A 14,297-nucleotide genomic window follows, 5' to 3' on the forward strand; every position below is an offset into this window, starting at 1 on the left:
ATTGTTGTATTAATCATACGGTGCATGAGCTGGTTGGCTCTGGCTGAAGCTGTGGCCCGAGGCTATAGAAAGGCCTTATAGCTGGTCTGGGAATCCAACCATTATCCTTGGCTTTATTAGAATCATGTCTTTTCTTTTTCTCCTTTGGTACTGTGACCTGAACCAGGGGCACTTTACCTCTGAGCTACATCCCCAGCCTTTTTTTTTTTTTTTTTTTTAATTTGAGACAGGATCTTGTGAAGTTGTTTAGGGACTTGATAAGTTGCGGAGGCCGGCCTCAAACTTGAATTCTCTTGCCTCAGCCTCTTGAGTTGCTGAGATTACCAGTGTGTGCCTGCACCTGGCTTAGCATCTTGTCTTGAATGACCAATTCAGTGCATCTGAGGAGCTTATTAAAATAACTTAAATTTGAAAAAATAGATTAATTAGATACAATTCAATTCATTTTTGTTTTAATTTTTTTTATTGGTTTTGTAGTTATACATGACATTGGAATCCATTTTGATATAGTTATACAAGCATAGAATATATCTTATTTTAATTAGGACCCTGTTCATTTTTTTTATGCATGTCTGAGTAATGATTACTTGAATGGTGTGAATCTACAGTGTGTACAATCATAGAAATGAAAAGTTCTACCCCTTTTGTGTACAATGAATCAAAATGCATTCTTTACAAATAAAAATTTTTAAAAAACACGTATTTTTAAAGAATTTTTAAACAATTACATGTATCTATAAACTCATTCATACACAAACACAAATGCACAAATGGCCATCTTTCAGAACATGGAAGTTGCATTTAACAGTTTAAGAACAACTTTGAAGAACCTCTGTACTGTCATAGAATAACAAGTCATTTCCTTTATAAAATCCAATGTGAAAATGTCCCTGCCATGGATCCCTCAGCAGGCACTCCAAAGAAGTGGTCTATTCCTAGGCAGAGCATCAAGGGTTAGCACTAACAATATGGAAGAGATCCAGAGAGGGAGCGAGGGATGGGGATCACAGCTGCAAAAGATTGAACTTGGCCCAGACTTGAGGGTCTCGGTGAGAGGGAACATATCAGCATTTCATCTGGGATGATATTCCCCCAAACTGTATCACCTTCCAGAATGGAAACCGCATTGACAATAATCCCTGTTAAACCAAGCCATGTAGGGAATGGGGAATTCTTAGAAAATGTTTGTGGATATTCATACTGTGGTTTTTTGACTGGAGAAGCATTCTCTTCTTAACAAACCAGCAGTCGTAGGCTTTTCTTGGCATCAGGTGAAGAGGTGACCTCTCTCTTTGATTCAGTGTTCATAATTGGGCTGTCTGTTAGCCAAGGTGGCGAGAAAACAGTGCTAATGAGGTCAGGGGTTCAGTGCCCACGTGGGTCAGTTAGCAATCCTTTGTTCTTTGGCCAAAAGTCTATATCCTTTAACTGTGTCCAGTTACTATGATGATAATAGAGCGTGGGAGAGAGTGAGGGAATGTGGATGGCCCTCTGTAATCCTGCTCTTCTTGCTGTAGAAAATAGCTCCAGTGCATGTCCTTTTGTCGCAAAGTCATCTTCAGTGATGGGAGACTACCCATGAAAAAGCAGTACAGGAAATAGAGGGTGTAGTTCTCCAACGGTGTTTGAGATGGAAGCTATGGGATTAATGGTCACACTCCCGGAGCATCAGCTTGGCCATTTATGCTAATGAGAAGGTAGCAGCAACAAAAATAATTATTACCCACAGTCAATTTTCAATTTAATATCAGATAAAAGTTTCAACACTATCTAGAAATTTGTGTAAGGAGCCAAATAGATGGATTGAATTTCATTTCTCCTTTCTTTCTTCTTCTTCTTCTTTTTTTTTTTTTTTTTTTTTTAATTGGGGCTTCTAACAAGAGATAAAATGCCCATAGCTAGCCAGAGAAAGAATTCCTGAGTATTTGTACAACTAAGACCCCAGTCCTGGAGTGACTAAGAGCTTTTTACCATAATTCATGATTTCCCTATGCTATGTACAGTTTCCTCTGGCTGACTTTATCTTCTACAATGTTATATGGCAACATGAATTCTAGAAGTCACTAACAGAGCAGGATGAAAAACTATGGGCATCTATGCTGGGTGGACTTAATCTTATGACTCCTTGTCCGGGGTGGGCAGTGTCTGTGCACGTGCACACAAGTGTGCATACATGCAAACCTGCGTACATTCCTGAGAAAGTTACTACCTGCTTTGAGACTCAGTTTCATTACTGGTGAAATGAGAATATTAATGTTAATCTCATAAGGCTATTGGAAGAATTCTGTGGTGTGGCAGGTCTAGTGTGGTGTCTGACATATTTTGACCATTTCCCCTGATGACTAGTATTCCTGTTAACATTGCACACACTTCTTTTCATTGCTTGATACATTTCTTCACTTCATTGCAAAACTGCATGCATTGAACATTCATTACTAAGATCTTCTTAGCAAATGCTGTTGATGGTCTTCCCTTACCTCTCAGCCCACCTGAACATCTTCATCGTAAGACTCATACAACTACTTATTTTTAAAGTTAATTTTACCATTTATACTTTTGAAAAATAAAAGTAGAAACTCTATGAGGTGTTTTAGTTGGTGTTTTCCAAAAAAAAGAAAAAAAAAGCAAATTCTTAAATGAGCAATTGAATGCTTCTATCACAATGTAAGGTCAGTAAGATATGAGCCATGCTTGGCAGAGATAAAGACTTTATCACCTAAAACGATGTCAGTCTGCATTTGATGAATGAACGCACATTGGTATGCCCGCATGAATGAATGGACTCATCTCACAATTTGTCTTGGTGTTCCACTTGGACCTTTCCTCTGAGCATTGCCCCATTCAGTCCCTTAAAGATATCCTTAAATTAATGCCATAAATGGATGTCTATGGCTTATACCAGGATCCCACTTGCAATCAGCCAAACAAGACACTGCATCTTGGACAAGTTGGATGCTGAATGGAGAAACTTGAATGCTTTGCATCTATTTACTTTTACCACATGCCATAAAAATTAAAAATACATTGTACCACAAGCACAGTATTTAGTGTCTCACTTTAATTACATTCAAGTGTGTTGCTAAATAGTCTTGAGAAAACCTTAATGACCAGCTGTTCTACCCTTTCCCCATATGTCAGAAATGGTTTCTGAAACCACATTCTGGGACAGTAAGGTTGTATAATTAGACAGTGTATAGTTAACACTTCTAGATTTTCCTCTTAAACTGTGGACCCTTTACACTAACATATTGTGTGATCCTGCCAGTTTGGCACAATACAATTAAATGACATGCCAAACAGTAACGGAGAAATGCAAACTCCATCAGACGTGTGATGATTGCATCATTATCTCCTCATATCTTTTTCATCGTTAGGACTGTATGCTTTTGTGTGTGTGTGTGTGTGTGTGTGTGTGTGTGTGTTATGCAATATTCAGCATGTGCGGCTGACAAACTTAGTAAAGAGGGCTGTAAATTTTTAATATTCCCTTCATAATACCATTTATCTCATTAGAATTAGATGTGAGAGTAGCTTCTGCATTGTTTTGAACAAAGAGCTATCACTCAAATACACAGCAAGCATTTAAGGAAACAGAACAAAACTAAATTCCCCATGGCTGTAATGGAAGACAATATTGCTTCTGGTGGGGGAAATGGGGAATTTTTAAAAAATCTATCCCCAAACTGGATTTGGAAGATAAAAAGGAGTTGAATTTTGGCAAACAATTGATTATTGTGAAAATAAGTCATGAGTGTCTTGCAGTTGCTTGGTTCTGAGTTTAATGAATTGTTTTGAAAACATAGTGATATTTTGTTTGATGGAACTAGGTGAGTTATTTGGTTTTTGAATATAGGCAGGGACTGAAATAGAGAAAATAAGGAAAGGGGAACATTCTATTAACTAGATAACATTCTTTTACTTTCTTTTTCTTCTCTCAAAGAAATTGTCCTCGATAATATCCCAAATCAAAAGTCAAACATACAACACTGATTTTTTTTTAATCAGAGTTGCCCACATAAGCATAAGACCAAGTCCTAACTAGTGCTTTCTTGAGTTCTAAAACATAAAATTCATTTTTGAAAAAGACTAAGAGAGAGCTTCACGTGGGTAAGACTGATTTACAGCATTTTCCCCTGTATGCTTGAATTTCCAATGACTTATTTAGATGTAAGCACTGACAGCTGTAATCATGTTTTAAATCTTGCTTTGTATCCTTGGTTATAATGTTGTTCAATTAATATTCAGAATAATGGAAGTGATGTGCCGGTTTGAAAAAGACTTGAATACAATCCAATGCTTTCGGAAACTGACTCTCGAGAGGATTAATCAGCATTTAAAACTTGCATTAATAAAAATCTATCTTCCACCATGAGACATGCGTAATACTTTTCATTTTTAAACATTTTAGTTTAATAATATGGCATCCTTTGCCCTGATTTTTAAAGGGATTTAAAAACTGAGCTCCTTCAGATCCATTCTGCCTTGTCCCTTGCACAGAATAGGGACACAGGCAATTTAAAGATATAATGATGGTCTTTTGCATGGTTCAAATAACTGTAATACCATTATTCGACAAAAGGACAGTAGTAGACTACAACTTGATGCTTAACATTTTGGTTTGTTCCTCCAATTTAAATACAAAAAGTTTTCACTATTTCTTCAAGTTATCCAAAACTCAATTATCCAAATCTAATATTTAAGAGAAAAAGAGCCAAGACTTGTTTAAAAATGAAAAAGGATGGAAATAGAATCTTTTTCCATAACCAGTATATATCAAAGAGTTTTGAGAGTTGTTCTCTTTTTTATTCCTTTTTAAATAAGTATCAGTAACTCCGAGGTGTTTACATGTAAACAGGTGTTTGGGTTCTCAATTTCAATTAAAATGATATGATGGTCAACAAGCCTGGAAAGAGTGGACCAAATGCTCTTTGGTTTACAGCTAAGTGGGAATGAAATAGAAATAGAGAAGAAAGGTGATCATGAAAGCAGAATGGAAAATAAAATTGCTGTCCTATCCTAGTAGAGGGATTGATTCCTCTCTGACGGGAAATAAAGGCAAGCAAGAGGTTGCCTCTGCCCTTTTCTGTCTTCTTAGATAGGCTAAATGCTCTCAGGCCCAGGGCTGGCTGCTTCTCCTGTGCTGAGACACTTCTGACCAACGGGAGAGACAAAAGTCTTCTCCCAGCTGCTAAAGATGGCCAGAAAGGATTTTATTCTTCCCCCTCCATAGCTTTAGAAACTTAGCTTCCAAAAAGGGAGGGACGTAGTCATTCCCTTAGTTTCTAGTTAAAGCAGGAAACACCAAAGAGCAAATTCCTATCACTACTCAAGTCTTCTTAGGATTTTGTAGCAAGCCCAGCAAGTGATCTACAAATTCTACAGAAAGAACCCATTTAAGAGCTCTTATGAGGTCCCTGTCCTGAGGTGCTTGTTCCTGCACCCCTCTCCCCACCTGGTCACCTTTCTAGCCAGGGAAGGCCCACGGGTCCTTGAGGAACAGCATCTTTTCATCTCCATGAAGTTGCTCCTGAGATGTATCATGAGGAATGGGCAAAGAGGGCAACTGAGGCCTGCAGAGGGAGCTGCAGGAGAAATAAGCAGGGTTTAGGAGCAGGGCCGCTGCAGGCTCTGACTGGGGCACTGTGCAGGGACAGGATGGATCTTCAGGGAAACAAAAGCATTTCTTTAAGATATGATTGGCCAGTGAAGTGCTCTCATTAGACAAAAAAAAAAAAAAAAAAAAATGATTCGGAAGTTGAAGACATAAACCTTGACAAGTCATGGAGCCCGAGGTAAGCTGCAAGTCCAGGGGCTACCTGTCTGCAGAAGTGTTGGTAGCCGATGCACGTTTAGCCACACTGAGCACATTTAGGGTGATTGGAAGTGGCCTGGATCCAGAGACTGTGAGGGCCACAGCTTCTACTCTAGTAGGATAGAATCTTGTTTAGAATGTCTCTTTCTCAGGTTGCTATGATTAGGGGTATGATCTTAGTGACCTCAAGTGTCCATAGCAATTAAAGGCTTGGTCTCCAGGGTGGCACTGTTGGAGCTGGAAACCTCTGGGAAAGGGGGTCAATGGAAGGTCCTTGGGCCACAGGGGACACGAGGTAGTCTGAGTGCAACTGTAATCACTGGAGTTCTCCTAGGAGGATTGTTATAGAAAGAGCAAGTCTGGCCCCACTCATCTTTTTCCCCTCCATTCCTGCATGAGATATAACAACTTGTCCCAAATTCCATTGTCACCACTACCATCCCCCATTCACCAGAACTGAGCCAATGTGTACTCCACATCACTGAACCTCAAACAGTAAACCAAACATCCAAACATTTTGACTTTTTTTTTTTTTTTTGGTGGTGGGGGTACTAGGTATTGAGCTCAGGCACTTGACCACTGAGCCACATCTCCAGCCCTATTTTATATTTTATTTAGAGACACAGTCTCAATGAGTTGCTTAGGGTCTCACTAAGTTGATGAACCTGGCTTTGAACTTGCAATCCTGCCTCAGCCTCCTGAGCCACTGGGATTACAGCCATGTTCCATCACACCAGGTTAACATTTTGTCTTTATAAAATTAACTGCCTCTGGTATTTTGTTGTTGCAATGCAAGGCGGACCAATATATGGACTATTGAAAAGATTCTTGTCAACGTCTGTTGTCCTTGCTCTGTAACATTGTATCTCCACACATGCCCATATGTGAATATGGGTGACAGAGCTGGATCCTGGACCTGAGTGGGTACCCTTCCCTCTTCTAGAGTGACTGGGGTCTGCTCCCTGGATACATTTTCCCAGAATTCTGGCATTTGGAGAATTGGTTTAGCTCACTTAGGGTAGGATGTCCCATCTCGTTTTCGGAAACAATTATGAACATTTCAGAAATCTCAAAGCCAAGTTTGACCCTTCACCCAGCATTATCTTTCCAAAACTCAACTAAGATCAAATCAATTCCTTGCTTTCAAGTTTATGGGTTTCTTCTAACCTATTAGAAGCAATATCAAAGCTTTAGCTTTTGTTATCTGATCCCAGATCACCCCTCTGGTGGCACCTTTTACTTTTCTTCCTCTGTCCCATGCACCTTGCACTGAAAACAGTTTAGCCTGGACATCACTTTTGAAACATAGAATGCTATTCCTGACTCTGTCCTTAGGGAACACCCTCTCCTTTCCTCTTATTTGCATAGAAAACTCCTCCTCACCCGTCAGCACCCAGATCAGAAGCCACCTCCTTTCCTTTCTGAACTCCCGTGGTGCTTTCACTTCCTTCTACCTCCTCCATCCTACCTCTACCCAATCAGAAGCACTCATCCCCATACCTGTGTTCTTTTACTATGTAGCATTTATTATGTAAGTTATTGGGATTTTGTTTGTTAATTTCTCCCATAAAATTCTGTTATTCAATGGTTGGAACCCTAGATCCAAAATTGTTATTTCATAAATTTTTTAAAAAACAAATTTGCTCCTCAACAAGTACTAAGTGTATTTCAGAATCTTAGGATTGAAAAGAATACCAAAGAATTTATAGTCAAGAGTTGGTTTGTTGGCTGGGCATGTGGTACACACCTATAAACCCAACTACTCAGGAGGCAGAGACAGGAAGATCTTAAGTTTGAGGTCAGCCTGGGCAACTTAGTGAGTCCAGATCTCAAAATAAAGTAAGAAGGGCCAGGGGTGTAGTTTAATTACATCCCTGGGTTCAAATTCTAGTAAAACACACATACACACGCACACACACACACAAATGCTATCAAATATAATAACATACAAATATACATTTCTATTTTTTCTATACCAGACCATAACATGCAATGATACAATGCAATAAGTTTTTTCTGAACTCAGAAAAAAAAATTGAATGTAATTAGGTTGACTTCTTGGTTTAGACTGTATCTAGTAAAACCCTAACTCTGGAGACATTGGTGCTTAAATTCTGAATCTCTGAAAAGTATTTGATCTGATTCAATGTGAGAATACATAGAGTGTATTGAAGGCATGATGAAAATAAAGTTTTCTGTCCTATGGGCACATTCCATGTGGAGGGTAGAAGCAGTGTTACTGTATTGACAGAAAAAGTTCAAAAGGTAAAAGCAGCATCGTTTTCCACCCTAAAGAGTGGTACCTGTCCTAGTCCTCCAAAGTCACTAAGTTTTCTATCCTAGTAGATCTCAAGCCTAGTTAATAAGGGTAAGAACATCTAGAGCAGCAGTAAGGAAACCACAGCCCACAGGTCAAAGTCGGTGCACTGTTTTTTCTTGTAATCGTAAAATTTTACTGAACCTCAGCCTTGCCTCTGTGTTCTCACGTGTCTATGGCTGTTCTCGTGACACAATGACAGAGGTGAGTAGTTGCCACAGAGACTGGCAAAACTGAAAGTATTTACAATTCGGCTCCTTGCAGAAAACATTTGCTGATATTTGACCTAGGAGTTGCATTTTGTTTTATTTTTAAAATAAGTCAGATGCCTGAGCCCCACCTTACAACTATTAGCATTAGAAGGAGTAAATAATGATCCTTTGTATTTTTAAGAAGTTCCAGGAGTGATCCTGATTATAAATCCCTAATTTTTTCCCATGAGTTACCCATAATTCATGCCAAGCACTACACAAGGACTGTCCCTCAAAAGCAAGCATCATATTTTAGTTTGTGTCCGTAACACCTAACATAGTTCCCAACACGATTAGACCTTAATAATGCTTTTTTTTTTTTTTTTTTTTTTGAGAATGAATAAATGGGCAAGATGAGGATGCTGAGCTTGCATCTGTATCTAGAACCCACTCGGAATGATTAGATATTGCAAACATTCTTTCAGGTCCTGGGCCCGTGTCCTATTACTTGCTATTGAAATTTCCCTCATTCTTCGAAACTCAATCCAACCTAGGAAACACAATTGCCACTGACTGTCTATGGGTCTGAAATTTTTTTAAAAAATTCCTGAAAGTGTCAAATGATGTATGCTTTGGTCTGCAAAATCATGGTCATATTCTCATTGCTTGGGACATGCGGGGAAAAAAAATTCAGCTCATCATGAGGAATGGTACAGATGGTATATTTGGCATCACCAGCCCGCCTAGATCAGAGACGCATTTATTTACATGACTTTGTTTGCATTGTGACCATTTATCTGGGCCTTTGCTCACATTTAACCTTTTAAAGGGTTAAGAGGGAGTGAACCATTTTGCCCTTGGGATGGGATGGAGTGAGCCCCCTGTAGGGGGGAATGTTTGCATCTCCTTCTACCTGCAAAATACTCATTTCTTACAGCATCAGTAAACATTTGGTTATGTTATCTCGTGGGTCCAGGAGGAGTGTGGAGTGTGCCAAATTTAAGAGCCATTGCCAAATGCCAGAGCCTGCATTATGTAGACAGAGCACGCCAGTGGAACTGGCGCTCACTAGTTGTAGATTCCAGCTCTTGCCTCAGAAGCAAAGAAACCCCGTTCGTCATTTCCAATTGAGATCATGCCGTCTGCCTTTGGTTGTGAGATGGCTTTGTTTCTGTGTGGAAACGTTGGCATGTGGGCACAGCTGATGGACCATGGTTACCGACGTCTTTGGGTTTGGGACAATGAGCTATGAAAGCTGCACCAAATTGTCAGAGACACTTTCTGTGACTTGGAAAAGCTAAAAACGTGTATGGTAAAAAAGCCTTGGAGAGCTTGGTTTTGGACCTGAGAAAGTCACTTGTGAGGCTGGTCACTGGAGTTCTCATCTGGAAAATGGTGACAAGTTACTTAATCTTTCTGAGCTTTGGTTTCCTTATCTTTCAACAGGGATAATCAAAGGTCTGTTATGACAAAGAAGTTGTGGTTTTTTGATGTGTCCCCATGTGCTGGAAACTTAATGGCCCAGAGTCACTTGTTAGTGGTCTTTGGAGGTGAGGCCTTTGGACAATAAGTAAGATTAGATGAGACCATGATTGCATTAGTGGCTTTTTAAGAAGAGGAAGAGAGACTCAAGCTAGCATCTTCACTGACTAGACATGTGCTGCCCTCATTGCCTTGAGGCTCTGCAGAGAGTTCCCACCAGCAAGAAGGCCATCACCAGATGTGGCCACTTGACCTTGTACCTCCAGGACCATGAGCTGAATAAACTCTTATTCTTTATAAATGACCCTCTGTGTGGTATTCAGTTTTAGCAACAGAAAACAAAGACAAACTGAGATAATTAGTACAGAGCCTGTGGCCTGGTAACTGGCATCGAGCAAGCTCTCGACAAAAAGTTTTGTTAATTATTACTATGTTATCATTTTTATTGATACATATATCTTGCTTACTGAACATGATGGTTGAGAAATTCAAATGGAATAACTGATATTAAAGTGCTCTGTGAATATGTAGGACGTGGCAGATGTGAGGAATTATTTCAGAGAGAAAGAAGAGTAATTGCTCATACAACCTGTCTGGCAAAGCTCATTTCAACATGACATGAGCCTTTGACCAACAGTCCCCAACCTATTTGAAATGAGAAGCCACTGTTCATTTTTGTAAACCCTTGAGAGACCAGTGCCTGTCCCTGGGTGAGCCTGGTGCTGACGGTGATGCATGTCAAGGTGGAGGTAGCTTTGTGCTGGCAGGAATGTTCCTGAGCAGGAACCAACTGGGGCCCAAATGTTGCCAAGGGCTGTACTTCCTGCTGGCTATGGGGACATGAGCATAGAGAGTTCTTCCAGAGAAGTGTGCAATTTCAACAAGCCTCAGAGCCACCCACCTGGAGCAGCACCAAGACAGAGCAATTTCCGGGTCTGCTTGACAGTTCGTTTCCTCAGTTGGCCTGTTAGCCTCATGGTTTCATTCAACAGGTATTCATTGCTTTCCACTGTATCCAGACCAGTGCAAAAGGGGCTATGGTCCGAAGAGGCTCTGTGAAGTCACGTTTCTTCTGGGTGAAACCAGGTTATCTCCACACACATCACCTGCCTACTTCTAGGCTAGGCACATAATAGATATATAATATAAATTTAAGACTGATGTGATATCAATGAATGATTTTTTTTTTCTTTTTTTGGTACCAGGGATTGAACTCAGGGGGGCTTACCACTGAGCCACATTTTATTTAGAGACAGAGTATCTCTGAGTTGCTTAGGGCCTCACTAAGTTGATGAGGCTGGATTTAAACTTGTGATCCTCCTGCCTCAGCCTCCCAAGTCGCTGGGATTATAGGCGTGTACCACTGCACCCAGCTGGTTGATGTTTATAACAATGGATAATATTTATTAAACACTAGAGGCCAGGCCTCATTATAAATGCTTTATGTGCATAAAAAGAAGAAGGAATCAAGAGTGCCCTTGAAAATAATGGGAAGATGTGGCTATATTAAGGGCTACTCTTTTTATAAGCATATTGTACTCTTTTCAGAAGCACATTGCTCCATGAGAAAAGAGTCTTGTATAGTATTCTCTACCAGTTTTTCATGAGAAGGCTTAAATTCAGTTGGGAGAAATTTCAGATGCTCAAAGTGACAGCTACTAGTCAATCAGTATTGTTTAAGAAACGCTGGTGTCACATGCCCCACAATGAGGAGACCCTTGGGAGCCTAGGAGGACCTGGTTCATCCACCTGAAGTAGTCATCCGTGTCAATCAATTCAGGAAGTCAGCTTAATCAACACTAACCGGCTTGTTTTCACACACTTTCCCTGCCTAGTTCTAGGTACATAGTAGGCATTTAATAAAAATTTAAGATAGATAACATAACAATAGATTATACTTGTTAAACACTAGAGACCAGACCTTGTTACATGAAATTTGTGTGTGTTGGTGAATTTTATCCTCACAGTAAACTAATGATACTGTTAACATATTTATCACCCATTTTGGAGAGGAATAAAGGGAATCTTGGAGAACCTTAAATAACTTGTTCAAGGTCACACAACTGGAAGTAGTGCAGAGAGAAATCCTGCCCAGGCCTACTCATGACCCACTCAGGCTCAAGTTTAAACACAAAGGTCAGTTTTAAAAAGAAGCAAAACATGAAATTTAAGGATGTTTCCACTTAGGACTTATTTTGAACAGATTTCAATTTCATTCTTGGTAATATTTAGATTTTGTATGGGCATAACTAGTAACCAATTGGGCAAACCAAGTAGTTCACAGCATGTACAAGGTAACTGGTGATTGGTCTGAGGCCAGGAGAGAAAGAACGGAAGGAAGGAGGGAGGGAGAGAGGGAGGAAGAGATGAGAAAGAGAGGGAGAGAAGCAAAGAAAGTGTGGAACTAATTTGGTGGTTTAGACAGAAGCTCTCTCTTTCTGTGTGTGTGTGTGTGTGTGTGTGTGTGTTTGCTTGAAATAGTAAGAACAATGAAAACATTTTTCCATTATAAGTTTCCATATTTTCTTTCTTTATTCTTCCTGCTCCTTTTACAGAGTGCTCTTCTCAGAGGAGTGTCCAACAGTGACCCAGCACATTCTAACTACCATATATGAAGCATTAAGCACAGTCTATATCCTCTAGTGTGTGTGTATTTGGGATTGGGGAGGAGGATCCACAGAATCACATTCAAAAGGAACTGATGATAGTGTTCACCCTGTGAGCCACTCGACTCCAAGACCACAAGGAGAGCTCAACTAGGCAGTTCCCTCCACTCTGAGAGAGGGAGTGAACCAGCAGAGACCCTCAACCTCATAATCTATCACATCTCAGTGGCTAGGATCTCCTCAGCTCCCTGCAGGCTTCTGCCTGGCATACAAGAAGCCTGGAAAAGAGGGGGACTTCACATTCCTCCAGGGGCTCTGCCTGTATCCACCAGCACTTCTGCCAGTTGCAGAAGCAACAGATGTGGAAAATCCAGCCAAGATGGAGAAACTCTCTTAAACTTGAACTGATCACAGTGTTTCCTGCAAGGGAGTCACACAGAGGGATGGCAAGGCTATCCCCTTCCCGTGGAAAGCCGGGTGCAATGTGTTACGCAGAGCTGAAATGCTGATTGGTGATTTGCAGTGGACCAAGGTACCAGCTCTTGGAGAGCACGGTGCTGGTCTTCAATATCTAGAAGGGTTACAAGAGAGATGAAAGGGGAGAGTTCATCCTGAGAGAAAGAAGCATGCACACAGTCCCCTGGAGAGGAAAAAGAAAATAGAAGACTCTCAAGGACAGCTGCTAGGCTCATGAAGCAGTTTTTAGTGGTTCAGTTGGAGAGGGAGCTGAGTGTCATGGGCAGAAGGAGTTCCTCTCACCTATTTTAAAGGTTCGCAGGCAGTCAGGTGCCAAGGTTGCAGAGAAAGTCAACTCAGCCAAAGAACTCTCCTAAAGTGTTTTGAAATCCAAGGAAAGTGTTGTGGACATCTCCAAGGGGCCTCAGCAGCTTGGGGAAGATAACTTGATAAGTCTTTCTCACTATTAATTTCTGACATTGGGTAATTTGACTTCAATATGCATCTGCTATGTGTTTTTGTCCATTTGACTTTGTGTTTAGTTTTTATTTTTTGACAGTGCTATGGATTGAACGGTTTTCCCCCAAATTCCTATGTTGAAGCTCTAACCCCCAAGGTAACTATATTTGGAGTAAGAAAGTAATTAAGGTTAAATGGGGTCAGAAGGGTGCAGCCCTGATAGAATTTGCATCCTTACAAGAGACCAGAGCTTATGCTCTCTCCTCCTTCTCCACCGTATGAGGACACAGTGTGAAGGTGGTTAGCTACAACCCAGGAGGAGAGCTCTCACCAGAAACCAGATTGGCTGAAAATTTGACCTTCAATATTTTGTCTCCATAAGTATGAGGAAATAAATTTCTGCAGTTTAAGCCACACAGTCTGTGTATCTTTTTTATAGCAGCCCATATCAGGGGACTGGTGTGAGGAACTGTGACCTGGACTCAGGACATAACCAGAGGCTGCTTATAAAACAGGATTTCTGTATGGGGCTCAGCAGTTACCCCAACATAGTCTGAGTCCCCAGGTTTGGCTCTGGGGGACTGACATTTATTTTGAAACATCTATAAACAGTTTTGAAAATGAGCAGTGTGGAGTGGAAAGTAACACCTTGAAAGCAGAGGGGACGAAAGTGGAGAGATATCTCCAGAAAGGAAACTAAAAGCTTACATTGACAGAGAGAGAACAGAATGGTGAGACCAGCCTTGGTACTCAATATCTCCCTAAAAAAATTCATGTCTCCTAAAACCAACTCCAAGTGCAGTCATGTAAATTCAAGAATCAGGGAAATTTTCCAGTGAAGGAGAACATTAATAATTTAGTTTTATCATAAGGAACTAAAAGGCAAATGAATTTTATGATTTGTTAAGAATACCCCAAATAAATGGGGCCGTGGCTTGAATCTCAGTGATTAAAGGGGAATCTGTTCCTGCTGG

The 14,297-nt window shown here is 40.4% G+C and overlaps 1 long non-coding RNA gene across 2 annotated transcripts in view; it reads left to right on the forward strand.

Annotated features, from left to right (window-relative positions):
* Positions 1-14,297, forward strand: part of LOC306641864 — a 178,567-nt gene that overhangs the window by 125,072 nt on the left and 39,198 nt on the right. Inside the window, exon 4 of one of the 2 annotated variants that reach the window (XR_013758324.1) lies at positions 12,358-13,737. The exons of the other annotated variant lie outside the window; for it this stretch is intronic. This is a non-coding gene — a long non-coding RNA (uncharacterized lncRNA). Of the gene's footprint in view, positions 1-12,357; positions 13,738-14,297 lie in introns of those variants that run through there. 2 annotated transcript variants of the gene reach the window in all.

Source organism: Sciurus vulgaris (assembly GCF_902686455.1).
Source record: "Sciurus vulgaris genome assembly, chromosome: 12".
NCBI lineage: Eukaryota > Metazoa > Chordata > Mammalia > Rodentia > Sciuridae > Sciurus > Sciurus vulgaris.